The 16462-nt window shown below is 39.1% G+C and overlaps 1 non-coding gene across 1 annotated transcript; it reads left to right on the forward strand.

The window, feature by feature from the left end:
* The first annotated feature begins 14530 nt into the window (after positions 1-14530).
* Positions 14531-14637, forward strand: LOC131630588 (small nucleolar RNA R71). Its single transcript, XR_009292369.1, has one exon. It is a non-coding gene; the product is annotated as a small nucleolar RNA R71 (small nucleolar RNA).
* The last annotated feature ends 1825 nt before the right edge of the window (positions 14638-16462 follow it).

Consider the following 16462-nt stretch of genomic DNA (forward strand, 5'->3'; position numbering starts at 1 on the left):
GGGCAACTCCCTTTTCTCTAGTATACGGCATGGAAGCTGTGCTCCCCGTAGAAGTTGAAATCCCATCAATGAGAGTCCTCATGGAGACTAAGTTATCAGAGGCTGAATGGTGTCAAAACAGATACGATCAGTTGAACTTAATCGAAGAAAAACGTATGACTGCTCTATGCCATGGACAGTTATACCAAGCAAGGATGAAACAAGCCTTCAACAAAAAGGTTCGACCTCGTGAATTTCGAGAAGGCGACCTCGTGCTTAAAAAGATCTTGTCTTTTCAACCAGATTCTAGGGGCAAATGGTCTCCTAATTACGAAGGCCCGTATGTTGTCAAAAGAACATTTTCTGGCGGCGCCATGACTCTTGCAACCATGGATGGTGATGAACTCCCACATCCTGTGAATGCTGATGCAGTCAAGAAATACTTTGTCTAAAAATACAAAAGAACAGCTCGGTAAGTTGAAAACCCGCAAAGGGCGACTTAGGCAAAAATGAGCGTCTCGGTGGACTGAAAACCCGAAAGGGCAATCCAGGCAAAAATTAGAGACAATAAACAGAAAAAATTTATCCTGGTAGATTGAAAACCTGAAAAGGCAATCTAGGAAAAAATTAGGGATTTATGACAAAGTAACTGCATCAGTCCATACTTCGTCACCTGAATCGTCTTTTCCATCAAAGGATCTTCAATCAAATCATCACCAATCTGAAGCAACAAGCACAGTTGGAACTCAAAGTTGTTAAGGGAATAGTGGTTATTGCTTTCAATGTAGCCTTTTCCGCATAATTACCATCTCCAACTTTTGTAAATACTCTATGGAATCATGCCTTTAGCTGATTACCATCCTATTAAATAAATTTGAGCCTTGTGCCCATTTGTTTGCAATCTTTAATTTCTTTCAGCTTGCAAAATGACGCTTTAATTGTGTTATTCACTTTTGAAAAAAGAAAAAAAAGTTTTAAATGAATTTACTTTTCTTTTTCAAAATAAAAGCGAAACTTTCCTTTGAGTGTTGAACAACCGAAGGAATATCAACAGCTATCTCCATAGGATGAATCAAAGATTATGATAGGAAAAGCTCTTCTATCCCCAGTGAAGAAGCTCTTCTATCCCTAGTAAAGAAGGTCTTTTATCCCCAGTGACAAAGATTTTCCATCTCCAGTGAAGAAGCTCTTCCATCCCAGTAAAAATGCTTATCTTCCCCAGAGAAGTTTAAAAACACGCAACACCATTCATCACCCGTGTTATCTACACCGTGTTGAAGAACATTTGCCAAGTATCTGGTTGTATTGCGACGTCGGTCCCTCTCCAGTATATACTCTTTTGTCTGTCAGTATCGTCAGCATGCATGCTACATTCATGACATTCATCATTCATACATATTTGCATCATTTATGCATTCTTGCATTTTTCAATGTTTGCTTTAAAATCACTTGTTTAGGATATATTTATCCTCAAAAAAAGAGAAAAAAAAAGAAAAAAAAGAAGGAAAAAAGAAGAAAAGAAACAAGTATGGGCGTGTCATCTCTCCAAGTAGGTTGTCACCCATAAGCAGAAAAGAACATCTTCTTTTTCCAGTTCCCCACTGAGATCATTCCTCGTGGAAGAAGGTTGCTTTAGTTTCTCCTTTCAAAACAAAGGAGGAGATCCCCAGTTGAGTTCATTCCTCATGGGTGCAAAGTCTTGTTTGACTATTTCTTTCCAATTCATTCATGGTTAGAACTTTGTCTTTACCAAAGATTCAAATTCCGATTCTCCAAATAGAGTCGTGAAAAACAGACAATAAGCAATAGCCTCATCATCTGAGCAGCTCATGTCTCTTCCGAAAGTTTTCTTTTCCTCTCAAGGAAATCAATCATGAAGATCATTTGACGATCAGGGTCTTATTACTATTCACAAGGCTGAATAACCAGTAATTTCCCTAACAAAGTCTCCAGAATCATTTTATCACTCGGCTGATAATTGATCATGTCTTCAAAACCACTATCACAAGGCTGGTAGTCGGTAACCTTTTGTTCTGGTTATATTATTAAACATGTCTATCACAATGCTGATAGTCGGTAATATTGACCAAACCTTTGAAACTCTTTTTACCTTGTCAAGTCTATCACCATGCTGGTAGTCGGTAACACCGTTTCATACCTTTCACCTTCGCATTATTAAACAAGTCTATCCCCATGCTGATAGTCGATAATGCCGATAGGTAAGCTTTTCTTACAAAGCTATCATTCCCCGGTGAAGCATACACTTGCTTTCCCGAAAAAACGGATTCTCTTCCTAAAACGGATTGAGGCATCCTTCCCAATCTCTTTTCCCCAGCGGAGTCAGTTTGATATCCCTCGGTAAAGATATCCTTGCGTCATTCGCAATTTTGGTATCTTAGGTCCAAAATTCGCGTCTTCTGATATTTAAGTCTCTTCCACCCTATCAAAATAAAGATTTTCAATCTTCATATCTCAGGTTGAAGAAACTTAAATAGGGGCATCTGTCATACCCCAATTTTTGACCTAAGATACCACCTCATATCATTTTCATATGCATCATTTGCATCTCTAACAAATTGCATAGCTTGTGTTTGCTACTTGTGACTCAGCAGGGTTTAATCAAGAAACCACTCATCAGTACAAGTAACAATCAATTAGGGTTTTGTTCTCCCTTCATCTCAAAAGAACTATCTTCATCAACAATCAACATTTGGTCCTCAGAGATTCACTTCAACAAACTCAACAGCTTTGAATCGACTGAATTAGGGTTTTGACTGAAGACAGCATACTCCTGACTTTTGCTCAGGATTTGACCTAATGACTTGGGACATGACCTCAAGACCTCAAGTGCATCATTTTGACCTAATCCATTGGCTCATAACATCTCATATACAAAGATTGATCAGACAAATCCTCATATCAGGGTTTTAAACTATCAGGGACTGAAATCAGGGATCACATTTGGGAAACCCTAAAAACCCCCAGGAAGTCAATCAAAGGTTTCAATCATCCTCAAATAGCGACTTTACGTGTCTATAAATCTGATAACTGCAAGTGCACAGTCGTGTCGTGTAGTTTTAAAAGATATCGAATCCACAGGGACTATGAATCGATCTACCGTTATCTAAGGTTACTATGTAAAGCTAGGAGTACTAAAATTTCGATTGTTCCTAAGGGAAAGTGATTGTGAGAAAATAAAGAATAATAATAAAAGACAGGCATCAGTATGTATTTCGTTTAACTACAGGAAATCCGAAGGTTCATTGGCTTTAGCATAATTAAATTAAAAATCTTTACTAATTCCGATTGATTAAAAATCCTCGTCTCAAACTTTCGCTCTGTTGATTCAGACTACTATCCTAATCCTAATGTACGCTTTCGCCATCCCATTAGATTTTAGAAGAGCTTTTTGGAAACAATGTAATTAATAAAATGCCTATTTTACGAGGTTGTTATCTATTTAAATCTCCTAATCTCAAACTTTCGCTCTGTTGACTCGGAGCAAGCTAATACCCCTAACGTACGCTTTCGCCATCCCGCTCGAGTGTAAAAACAATTTTTGAAAATAAATAAGTTCCAATTAGTTTTAATACGCTTTCGCCATCCTTAAAACTAATGTCCTATGTCTACTATCCAGTTAAAGATCTCAAACTTTCGCTCTATTGATTTTAACCTTTGACCGTCCTAATCCCTCAAACTTTCGCTCTATTGGTTTTAAGACTTACTAATTAAACTAGACATATAAACCAAAAATAAGTGATAATTAATAAAACATAATTTAAGCCAATTTATTTCGGATCCCTACGGTTAACTTACTTTACATACCGACACCTTTAGTATTTTAGCCAGACATATTAATACGATTAAACATGCATAAATCGGTTCGGTTCATAATAATAAGCATATTAAATGGCATATAATATATCATGCAAATAAATAATATAAATAAGGCGGTAAATAAAAACCTGAATTAAAATAAATCTGAATTGAATTGAATCTTGAAGTACTCGAACTTCCACCACAGGTTGGCTGGATCGTTCTTCGGAATTTAAATGGCAGAAAATAAAAACAAGGAAATAAAGCGATAAATCTAACGTAAGGCTAGATCTATGAAAAGTTCACAACAATTTCCAGTGTAGAAATCGTTGTGAGAAAATAGACGGTTAAATGAAAACAGAATAAGGAAAAGCAGTTCGCGGTACAATTTCGGCAGCACTTCGTTGGCAGGAAATCGGACACTTTGGACTGAAGTGACTGCCTCTATTTATAGGTGAGGCTTTGCAGTTGCTTTGCGTGAAAAACGGAACTTTTTGCAGACCGGGACTTGGAGACGTGCGTCTCCGATTCTTCAGGGAGTGGCCTTGACTGACTTGAGACGTGCGTCTCAAGTGGAGATTCTTTAGGGAGGTGGAGACGTGCGTCTCCCCTTTGCTGAGGTGGCAGAGACGTGCGTCTCTGCTTACTAGTGTGGCCTGGGTTGCTTCCTTCGTGGGCTGGATTGCTCTTTTGGGCCTTTTGGGTCCTAATTGCACCCCTCTTTCGTTTCAGCACCCCTTTTCGTCTTTTAAGCATAAATATTGGTCATTTAAGCTCGATTTTCTTTCCTTTTCGCAAATAGTCGTAATTGAAGTGTAAAACCTGAAACAAAGCAAATACACGCGTAATATCATAATAAATTAACATAATAAACGGAAAATGCTATAAATATCTATGGATTTTAGGCTAAATATACGATATAAAATCGTGTTATCAAATTCCCCCAGACTTGAACCTTTGCTTGTCCTCAAGCAAAATAAGAAGATAAAGATAAATGAAACACACTTCCACCACGTCGTTCAGTCATACTTAGCTACATAGTGTTCTTATTCGGAAATAACGAATCTTAGCAATAAACCTATAGTAACAACACTAAACAACTCCCAGTATGCATACCAATCCGAATCATGCCATTATAGCTCGACCTATTTGACTTGTCATCATGTTTCACCCTTTTCATTCGCGCGCAATCACATTAAGCCCATTATCTTGACACGCACATAGCAGAGTAGTCGGTTAGTGACTATGATCCTTCTCATGGAGTTCTGGCACAATATGTGGTATACTCCTTAGCATTCACTTGTAGATTGTGGGGAATCGGACAATAGTCCTTCCTACCAAGTTCATTACCAGATGACTTCTGAACCAATCGACAGTGAGTTTTTAAATTCTTTGTATATGAGATTTGCGACCGTTAGGTTAAATGATCTTGTGAGGATCACCTTACTTAGTAGGCACATTTCTTTTTATGGTTGAACACATAATTATTATGAGGATCATACACTTATATTCATCGACTCTCTGCGTAGTTTGTATCTAAGACGGTGCCGACTGCTAGAATAAACTACTAAGGGTTATTTCAAAACTTAAAGTCGATGGTTTTGGTATAACGGGTATTCAAATCGGTTACGCATACTCGGGGGTTTTAGAGTGTTGCGACAATAAGGATATTGACTAATTCAGTTTCGGTGCGTTGAGTGATTGAGTAGCTTTGTATTTCTCGAACGTGTGGGGTTTGCGTTTATCGTTTAGGAGCAAAAAATTTTTTTGTTATGGCTCAAGAAAATGGAAGAAATTGAAATAACTACGGAATTATACATATAAGACTTAAATTCCATAAATATTCTTTATTGAATTAGAAAAACATTACAAGGAAGGGAAATAACTGAAGGGAAAAATAAAACTAAAGGAAATAGAAATAATACGACTCCCCCAGACTTAGATGATGCAATGTCCTCAGTGCATAAGAACTACTCCTCATTGTTGCGGTTTCGAGAACTGCTCGCGCCTCTTGTACGAACACGGCGACGTCTATCAGGAGAGTCATTAACACGAATGTCAAGATCATGCAAATATGTGGCAATTTCAGCGTATTGACTTTCGTTCCTAATAGCATAGTCACGGTGCTCCTGTTGCATCTCTCGGATGAGCCTAATTGTTTCAGTTTGGTTTGTCTGCATAGCTTGAACGAGTTGATCTTGGCGTTGAATAGCAGCATACATGGCTTCAAGAGTGATAGGCGGAGGGTTGTTTGGAGGAGGTTGGTTGACATCAGCTTGCCCTTGGTTGAGTTCTTCTTCATTTGCATCCATAGGTTCATTAGGATGTTCTTGTTGGTCATCTTGAGGGTTGTCTTCAATAAGCCTCCAACGTTGAACATAACGGATGTTAATTCTTTCAGGACAAGGAAGGATGACATAAGGAATAGGAACTTTGTTGACGACCAAAGTGTATCGGCCATCATGGCGGGGTGAAACCAAGTGGGAATCGCGGCAGTAAGTGAGATCGAGTGACTGAGCAGGCTTCATGAGATGAGAGAGTGATAGGAGCTCGTCACCAAGACCTAAAGCACAGGCCAAGGTAGTAATAATGCCTCCAAGCAAGAATGGATTTGTAGCGGGGGCGTTAACTAAACCTTGGATGTGTTGGAACATAAACGGTGCGGCATTGAAACGGATATTGTTAAGCGCACAGTAAAGGAAAAATAATTCATTTTGGTTTACCTTGTGGTTGTTGGATCTTGCAAAAATAATATGCCCCAAGACACGTTGAAAATAACGTATAGCGGGGTTTTGAATGTGAGAAGCATGAAGAGCTCTCCAACCGGTAGGATTTTCTCCAGTGAGATGGAACCAAAATTCAAAAGCGAGATCCTCCCAGGATCGACCATTGAGTTCTTGAAAGATTGAGCGGTGAGCAATTGGAGCATGATTAAAATGCAAATATGAAGCTACGACATCTTGATCTAGAGCATATTCACGGTTGAACATCCGGAATTGGATGCTACCGGTTGAGAATGGTTGAGTAGAGGGAGTGTCGTAGTTGAAGGAACTCAAAAATTCTAAGACGAGCGGCTCATAAGTAGGTACGGGTTCGGTACAAAGATGGTGGAGGCTAGATTTAGTGAGCAAACGGGTGACACCATCAATGAGACCCAAAGTTTCTAGACACTCGGTGTTCACAAATTTTGTGGGAACAACCGAACGTTCGTAGAAAGCAACATATTTTGTTCGTTGAGCATCATCTCGGAAGATAATGTTTGAAAGGTCGGGAGGTGGTCGCTCGGGACGCTCACTACGGATTAATGAACGTGGAGGCATGGTGAGTATGGAAATGAAAAATAAAAATGTAGTGTAGAAGAGTAGAGAATGGTATGATAGTTGTGAGGAAGAAGAGTGGTGGTGGTGTGGTTTTATAGTGAGGTTTGAAAATGGGGTGGTTAATGGAGAATTAAAATGGATTAATGGTGGTGTTTGAAGTTTGAATAGAATAGAAGAATGGGAAATGAATGGAGTTTAAGAGGTGAATGATGGAGGATGAATGAGGTTAATGGAGTTTAAATGGAATAAATAGGGGAAGAATGAGGAGAATGAATTTTGAAATTCAAATTCAAAATTCAAGAGGGAGAGAGGAGTGGTCTGCGTGGTCAAATGCAGACTGCTGGCCTTGGGAGACGTGCGTCTCAGGCAGCCAGTCTGCTGGGGCAGAGCATGGAGACGTGCGTCTCCTGTCCCTATGCATGGATCTGCTGGTCCCACACAGATGGAGACGGCGTCTCCTGTGGCAGGCAAGTGGGCACGCATGCAGGTGACCAGACAGTGCTGACAGATACCATTAACAGCAAAAAGTGTCCATCAGTTCAGAACAGTGTCTTATTTTAATACTATTAACAGCAAAAAGTGATAGCCAGGATATGCAATATATATAGCAGTTAATAGCAGTGTATTATAACACAACAGCAGTAGTGAATAAAATATTGCATTTAAAATTAAACCAGTACTGAGTGTTAACAATAGCAGAATGGAAAAGTGCAGAAAAATGTAAATCTAAACTAGGAATAGAAATTACTAAAACTAGAAATAAAAATCTAATAATCTAAACGGTAACATCTAGCCACGTCTATTGTTGTTCTGATTAGACTGAATGTGTTTGAAAACTTCGTCGAACTGAGCATTGACGGTGTCGATGAAATCGAAGAAATGCATTTGCAAAGTGTGAAGCTCGTTGCGCACATGTTGTACATCTTGTTGTAGTGCATTGATTGCTTGTTCGTGCGTGTTCAGATTGGGCATTCTTTGATTCACCGATGCGGTAGATGTAGCGGGTTGTTGTTGCTCGACCTCGACATCAGTCATATCAACAGTGTGATCTTCAACGGAATCTTCAGAACGAGTTTCAGGTTCATACTCAGATACAGGTTCATCAATAGGAAGAGGTTCATAATCAGGAATGGGTTCATCAACAGGAAGAGGTTCATAATAACCAGGAGGTGTTTCAGGTTCAGATTCAGATGCAGGCATTTCCTCATCAAAATGTTCATAAGCTTGAGGAGTTTCAGGTGATGGCTCTCTCTCAGGAATCTGACCATAGTAAAGCCAGTTGGTAGGGTTGTGCACACTTGTCCTAGGATTCGGTAAGGTGAACTGATACCAAACTTTGTTATCAATGAGCAATTCAAAACGATCAGGTCCAAGATTACCGATGATACCTCGATTAAAGCAGAAATTGATGTCCATAGAGGTATGGGTACCAAAAGGTGTCAATCTAAGCAAAGGCACTCTCATTCCTATGGCATTAGCGATCATAGTGACAAATCCGCCGATCCTAATGGGTGAAACTTCGTCTTGCGTGATGCGCTCGAAGTTTGTTAGCATGAATGCGATGGCATTGACCGGGCGATTCTGAGATGTACAAAACATGATGAACAGCTCTTCTCTAGTAACTTCAGTGACATTATCTGGTTTGCCAAAAATATAGTGAGCAAGGATCTTGTGAAAGTAGCGGAAAGCAGGATTGTGGATGTTCTCAGATTGAAATTCATTCTCTTCAGGGTTGTCGTTTCCAGTGATCTTGCCCCAGTATTTTTCCAACTCCCAGTATGGAAGATTTTCTTCAGCTACTTGGGCGTATGCATCAGGTCCATGAGGTAGTTCTAACATTTCAGCAAAATCTCGGATGCAGAAATTAAACTCCATACCAAAGAGTCTAAAGAGAATAACTCCTTTTTTCAGTCCTTGTCCACAGTTTGGAAGATAGGTCAGGGAGCTCAAGAATTCCAGAGTGAGCTTCCGATAAGTGCTAAACTTGCGGAACAAGTGAGAACCAGTCCAACCGATTTGGTTAAGCAGGTGTAGGATGCTTTCTTCGATACCAAGCTTCACCATAGTTGGTTGGTGAGGATAGCAAGTCAATTCCATGTGTCTTTCAGCCAGCTTGTTAAATCTTGCTTCTTGTCCTCTACCACGGAACACAACTTCCATATTGTCAACTTCTTGCATCGTAGTTAGTAATTAAATGAAAAACCTAGAAGTTGAAAATATTAAGATTAAGTTAGAACTAGGCTAGTGTTAATTTTTAAAAAAATAATAAAATTAAATAAAACAAGTTATAATAATAATTATAATTATAAAAAGGAAGTATTTTCTCGAATGAAGAAAGCGGCTATAATTATAATAGTTATTATAAGATGTATGAAAAATAGTAAGAAAATTAAAATCTAGAATAATTAAAAATAGAATAGTTAAAAAAATTAAAAATTAAAAATTTTAAAAATAAAATAGAGTAAAATAAAAAAAATTAAAATAAAAAATAATAAAAAGAATAAATAAATGTGGGTTGTCTCCCACCAAGCGCTTTGTTTAATGTCGTAAGCTCGACGATTTTAAAAATAGAAAACTATTTTTTCGAAAGAGCGGGCAGTTCGTCAAGTTTAAAAACTTCGATGTTTTCATCGTATTCGAGATGATGGTAATACTTAAGACGTTGCCCATTTACGACAAAAGGTTTGACGGTTTCTCCTTTGATTTCTATCGCTCCACTCGGAAATATGTTAGTTATTTCGAAAGGGCCAGACCATCTAGATCGTAACTTACCAGGAAATAATTTTAGTCTAGAATTAAATAAGAGCACTTTATCGCCTATGCTAAAATTTTTCCTAGATATACGCTTGTCGTGCCATTTTTTCGTTCGCTCTTTATAGATTTTGGCGTTTTCGTAAGCGTCTTGTCTAAGTTCTTCTAATTCGTTTATGTCTAGAAGTCGTTTCTCACCAGCGGCAGTGTAGTTTAGGTTTAAGTTCTTAATGGCCCAATAGGCTTTATGTTCTAACTCTACTGGTAGGTGGCATGATTTTCCATAAACGAGTTTGAATGGGGTAGTTCCTATTGGAGTTTTGAAAGCTGTTCTATAAGCCCATAAAGCTTCATTTAGCTTGGTTGACCAATCTTTCCTCGATATAGCAACAGTTTTCTCCAATATTTGTTTTATTTCGCGGTTAGATACTTCTACTTGACCGCTTGTTTGTGGATGGTATGGTGTGGCTATTCGATGATTTACTCCATATTTTCGAAGGAGTTTCTCAAGTATTCTTGAAATGAAATGGGAACCACCATCGCTAATTACCAATCTTGGCACACCGAACCTAGGAAAGATGACGTTTTTGAAAAGTTTAATAACTACTCGTGTATCGTTTGTAGGAGAAGCAATAGCTTCTATCCATTTTGAAACGTAATCGACGGCTACGAGTATATATTGATTTCCAAACGATGACGGAAACGGTCCCATGAAGTCTATTCCCCAGACGTCAAATATTTCTACTTCAAGAATGCCTTTTTGAGGCATTTCATCGCGTCTTGAAATGTTTCCAGTTCGTTGGCATCTATCACAGCTTAGTACAGCAAAATGGACGTCTTTCCACAGGTTGGGCCAGAAAAGTCCAGATTGAAGGATTTTGGCGCAGGTTCTAGATGTGCTATGGTGTCCTCCACACGGTGCAGAATGACAATGTGTTATTATGCTTCTTATCTCTTCCTCGGGTACACAACGTCTAAAGATTCCATCGGGGCCTCTTTTGAAAAGGAGTGGGTCGTCCCAATAGTAATGTTTTAGGTCATGGAAGAATTTCTTCTTCTGTTGGTAGCTTAGATCAGGAGGAAGCACACCAGCAGCTAGGTAATTTACGAAATCTGCATACCAAGGTGTGTTAGATCGGGCTAAAGCTATTTCAGCTAATTTCTCGGTTTCAGAGTTTGGACGGTATGGTTCGAATTCATTTGCTTCTAATTGGGCGATGAGTCTTTCATAAGGGAAATCATCGTCAATTGGTACTTGTTCGGGTTTCAGATTTTCCAATCGAGAGAGGTGATCTGCTACGACATTTTCAGTGCCTTTCTTATCTTTAATTTCCAGGTCGAATTCTTGTAGTAACAAGATCCATCTCAAAAGTCTTGGTTTAGCGTCCTTTTTGGTTAGGAGGTACCTAATGGCGGCGTGGTCAGTGTATATGATTATTTTGGCTCCTACCAGGTAAGAACGGAATTTGTCTAATGCGAATACGACAGCTAATAATTCTTTTTCTGTCGTGGCATAATTCATCTGAGCTTCGTCTAGGGTTCTACTCGCATAATATATGACATGTAGTTTCTTATCCTTTCTTTGTCCTAGAACGGCTCCTACAGCATAATCACTTGCGTCACACATTATTTCGAAAGGCTCATTCCAGTCGGGAGGTTGCATAATTGGCGCAGAGATCAATGCTTGTTTAAGCGTTTGAAATGCTTCAGTGCATTTATCGGTGAAAATAAATTCGGCGTCTTTCATGAGTAGTTCAGTTAAGGGTTTGGTTATTTTAGAGAAATCCTTAATGAAGCGTCGGTAAAAACCAGCATGTCCCAGAAAACTTCTTATTTCTCTAACGGTTTTGGGAGGTTGAAGGTTTTCGATAATTTCGATTTTTGCTTTATCAACTTCGATTCCTCTATCGGATACGATGTGTCCAAGTACAATTCCTTGTCGAACCATGAAATGGCATTTTTCCCAATTAAGGACTAGGTTTACGCTTACGCATCGTCTAAGCACCATTTCAAGGTTTTCTAAACATGTTTCAAAACTTCCTCCACAGACAGAGAAGTCGTCCATAAAGACCTCCATTATTCCATCTAGGAAGTCGGCAAATATTGCCATCATGCATCTTTGGAAGGTCGCGGGTGCATTGCAGAGTCCAAAAGGCATTCGTCTATAAGCGAATGTACCATAAGGACAGGTGAATGTGGTCTTCTCTTGGTCGTCAGGGTGGATAGGAATTTGGAAAAATCCGGAGTATCCATCCAGATAACAAAAATGTGAGTGTTTAGCTAGGCGTTCGAGCATTTGATCTATGAAAGGTAAAGGGAAATGGTCTTTTCGGGTAGCTTTATTTAGCTTCCTATAGTCAATGCACATCCTCCATCCAGTTTGGGTACGTTGTGCTACAGATTCTCCTTTTGCGTTAGTGATTACAGTGACTCCTCCTTTCTTTGGTACGACGTGAACAGGGCTAACCCATTTACTATCGGATATAGGATATATTATTCCAGCTTCTAGCAGTTTTTGGATTTCCTTTTTAACCACATCGCTCATAATAGGATTTATTCGCCTTTGATGTTCCCTAGAGGTTTTACTATCGTCTTCGAGCATAATGCGGTGCATACACAGAGAAGGGCTTATACCTTTCAGATCTGATATGTTGTATCCTAAAGCGGTAGGGTATTTTCTTAGGACATTAAGTAATTTTTCAGTCTCGGTTCGTCCTAAGTTGGCGTTCACTATAACTGGTCGGTTTAGTTCTTCGTCTAGAAATTCGTATCTAAGATCGGTAGGAAGTGTCTTCAGCTCTATAGCAGGTTTCTTAGGTCCAGGTATAGGATCAGGGGTTAAAGCTAAGCATTCACTCAGGTGGTTATCTTGATATTCCTCACGCCAGTTGTCATCTTCAAAAATTGGCGGCATAGGAATTCTTAGGATTTCGGTTTCCTTATTTGGTTCGGATTTTATTTCCTTGACACACTCGTCGATTATGTCAGCAGAACAGCATGTGTCAATTATAGAAGGTGCTTTTAGGAATTGGGAAAGGATAAATTCTATTTTCTCTTCTCCTACTTCGAAAGTAAGCTTTCCTCGCTTTACATCTATAATTGCACCAGCGGTCGCTAAAAATGGTCTTCCTAAAATGATCGGGATGTTAGAATCTTCTTGGATATCCATAATGATGAAGTCAGTTGGGATGTAGAATTGACCTACACGAACAGGGATATTCTCTAACATTCCTACAGGATATTTAACTGAACGGTCTGCTAGTTGAAGAGACATTCTTGTTGCTTTAAGCTCACCTAGATTGAGTTTCTTACAGGTCGAAAGAGGCATCAAACTAACACTAGCTCCTAAATCGCACAAGGCTTTCTCTATGATGGTTTTTCCAATTACGCAGGGTATAGAGAAACTACCAGGGTCTTTCAGTTTTGGAGGCATGTTGTTTTGGATGATAGCGCTACATTCAGCGGTAAGCGTTATAGTTTCGTTATCCTCGAGTTTCTTTTTGTTTGATAAGATTTCTTTTAAGAACTTAGCGTACGAAGGCATCTCAGTTATGGCTTCTGTGAATGGTATGGTTATGTTTAATTGCTTCAGAAGTTCTACAAATCTTTTAAATTGCGCTTCGGTTTTTGATTTGGCTAATCTCTGAGGGTAAGGAATTGGTGGCTTATAAGGTGGTGGTGGAACATAAGGTTTCTCCTTTTCGGGTTCCACTTCGTTATTGTTCTCATCAGTCTTAGCAGTTTGTTCGTCGGTTGTTTTCTTTTGGGTTTCCTTTGGCTCTTGTTGTGACATGGGTACGTTTTGGGTTCTAGGATCTATGGGTCCATCGTAATTAGTTCCACTTCGTAGTGTTATCGCGTTCGCATGTCCTTTAGGATTAGGTTGTGGTTGAGCAGGAAACGTGCCAGCAGGGGCAGCAGTAGGTGCTTGTTGTTGAGCTACTTGTGAGATTTGAGTTTCTAACATTTTGTTATGCGTAGCTAAAGCATCTACTTTGTTCGATAGTTGTTTTAGTTGCTCGCTATTGTGGATGTTTTGATTCAGGAAGTCTTTATTGGTTTGTTGTTGGGAAGCTATGAAGTTCTCCATCATGATTTCTAGGTTTGACTTCCTAGGGGTGTTTTGAGCAGCTACAGGCGCTTTTTGGTAGCCAGGTGGTACAGCAGGTGCTTGTCCAGGCGCGTACAACGCATTGTTGTTCTTATAAGAAAAGTTCGGGTGGTTTTTCCATCCAGGGTTGTACGTGTTAGAATAAGGGTTTCCTTGAGCGTAATTTACTTGATCAGATGGGACTCCAGTCAAGAGTTGGCATTCAGCAACTACATGCCCAGTCAATCCACAAATCTCGCAGTTAGGTGCTACAGCGGCAGCGGTGGCTGAAGGAGTGATGGTCAAATTCTCGATCTTTTGAGTTAAAGCGTCTACTTTAGCGTTAACGCGGTCTATACCACTAATTTCGTACATTCCTCCTTTGGTTTGGGCTTTCTCTAGAGCGGCGCGTTCTCCTCCCCATTGGTAATGGTTTTGTGCCATGTTCTCTATGAGTTTGTATGCTTCATCATGGGGTTTGTCCATTAATGCTCCGCCAGCAGCGGCATCTATAGTCATTTTAGTGTTATATAAGAGACCACCATAAAAGGTATGGATGATCAGCCATGGTTCGAGTCCATGATGAGGGCATATTCTAAGCATGTCCTTGTAACGTTCCCAAGCTTCGAAAAGCGATTCGTTATCTTTCTGGGTAAATCCGTTGATTTGACCTCTAAGCATAGCAGTTTTGCTAGGCGGAAAGTATCTTGCTAAGAATACTCTCTTCAATTCGTCCCACGTAGTTATGGAATTGGAAGGCAGGGATTGAAGCCACGCTCTCGCTCTATCTCTCAAGGAGAAAGGGAAAAGGCGTAATCGAATAGCTTCGGAACTAACGTTGTTGGCTTTGATAGTGTCGGCGTATTGCACGAACACGGATAAATGGAGATTGGGGTCGTCTACAGGGCTTCCAGAGAATTGATTCTGTTGAACAGCTTGGACCAGTGAAGGTTTCAGTTCGAAATTGTTCGCTTCAATCGCAGGTGGTGCGATACTTGAATGCGGTTCAGCGCGTGAAGGAGCGGCATAGTCTCTAAGAGGACGAATAGCAGCCATCTCTAACTTCGGGGTGATTTGATTGATTTGATCAGTAAAAATCAATTCCTGATTTATCGGAATTTCTGCTACTTCGGGAAGGTTGCGAGCTCGACGTTTAACGTTAATGAAACGTTCGATCTCGTTAATTCGTTGTATTAAGTCTCCTCCTTGTGAACGAGTATTTGGCATACAATCGTTCAAAAAGAAAGGGAAGAATTATCCTAGTCTCTACGGTGTAACAGTGAGTTACGATATCGACTTAAATAGTCCCCGGCAACGGCGCCAAAAACTTGATCGCGACTTTACGTGTCTATAAATCTGATAACTGCAAGTGCACAGTCGTGTCGTGTAGTTTTAAAAGATATCGAATCCACAGGGACTATGAATCGATCTACCGTTATCTAAGGTTACTATGTAAAGCTAGGAGTACTAAAATTTCGATTGTTCCTAAGGGAAAGTGATTGTGAGAAAATAAAGAATAATAATAAAAGACAGGTATCAGTATGTATTTCGTTTAACTAAAGGTAATCCGAAGGTTCATTGGCTTTTGCATAATTAAATTAAAAATCTTTACTAATTCCAATTGATTAAAAATCCTCGTCTCAAACTTTCGCTCTGTTGATTCAGACTACTATCCTAATCCTAATGTACGCTTTCGCCATCCCATTAGATTTTAGAAGAGCTTTTTGGAAACAATGTAATTAATAAAATGCCTATTTTACGAGGTTGTTATCTATTTAAATCTCCTAATCTCAAACTTTCGCTCTGTTGACTCGGAGCAAGCTAATACCCCTAACGTACGCTTTCGCCATCCCGCTCGAGTGTAAAAACAATTTTTGAAAATAAATAAGTTCCAATTAGTTTTAATACGCTTTCGCCATCCTTAAAACTAATGTCCTATGTCTACTATCCAGTTAAAGATCTCAAACTTTCGCTCTATTGATTTTAACCTTTGACCGTCCTAATCCCTCAAACTTTCGCTCTATTGGTTTTAAGACTTACTAATTAAACTAGACATATAAACCAAAAATAAGTGATAATTAATAAAACATAATTTAAGCCAATTTATTTCGGATCCCTACGGTTAACTTACTTTACATACCGACACCTTTAGTATTTTAGCCAGACATATTAATACGATTAAACATGCATAAATCGGTTCGGTTCATAATAATAAGCATATTAAATGGCATATAATATATCATGCAAATAAATAATATAAATAAGGCGGTAAATAAAAACCTGAATTAAAATAAATCTGAATTGAATTGAATCTTGAAGTACTCGAACTTCCACCACAGGTTGGCTGGATCGTTCTTCGGAATTTAAATGGCAGAAAATAAAAACAAGGAAATAAAGCGATAAATCTAACGTAAGGCTAGATCTATGAAAAGTTCACAACAATTTCCAGTGTAGAAATCGTTGTGAGAAAATAGACGGTTAAATGAAAACAGAATAAGGAAAAGCA

This window comes from Vicia villosa, unplaced genomic scaffold, assembly GCF_029867415.1.
Source record: "Vicia villosa cultivar HV-30 ecotype Madison, WI unplaced genomic scaffold, Vvil1.0 ctg.000700F_1_1, whole genome shotgun sequence".
NCBI lineage: Eukaryota > Viridiplantae > Streptophyta > Magnoliopsida > Fabales > Fabaceae > Vicia > Vicia villosa.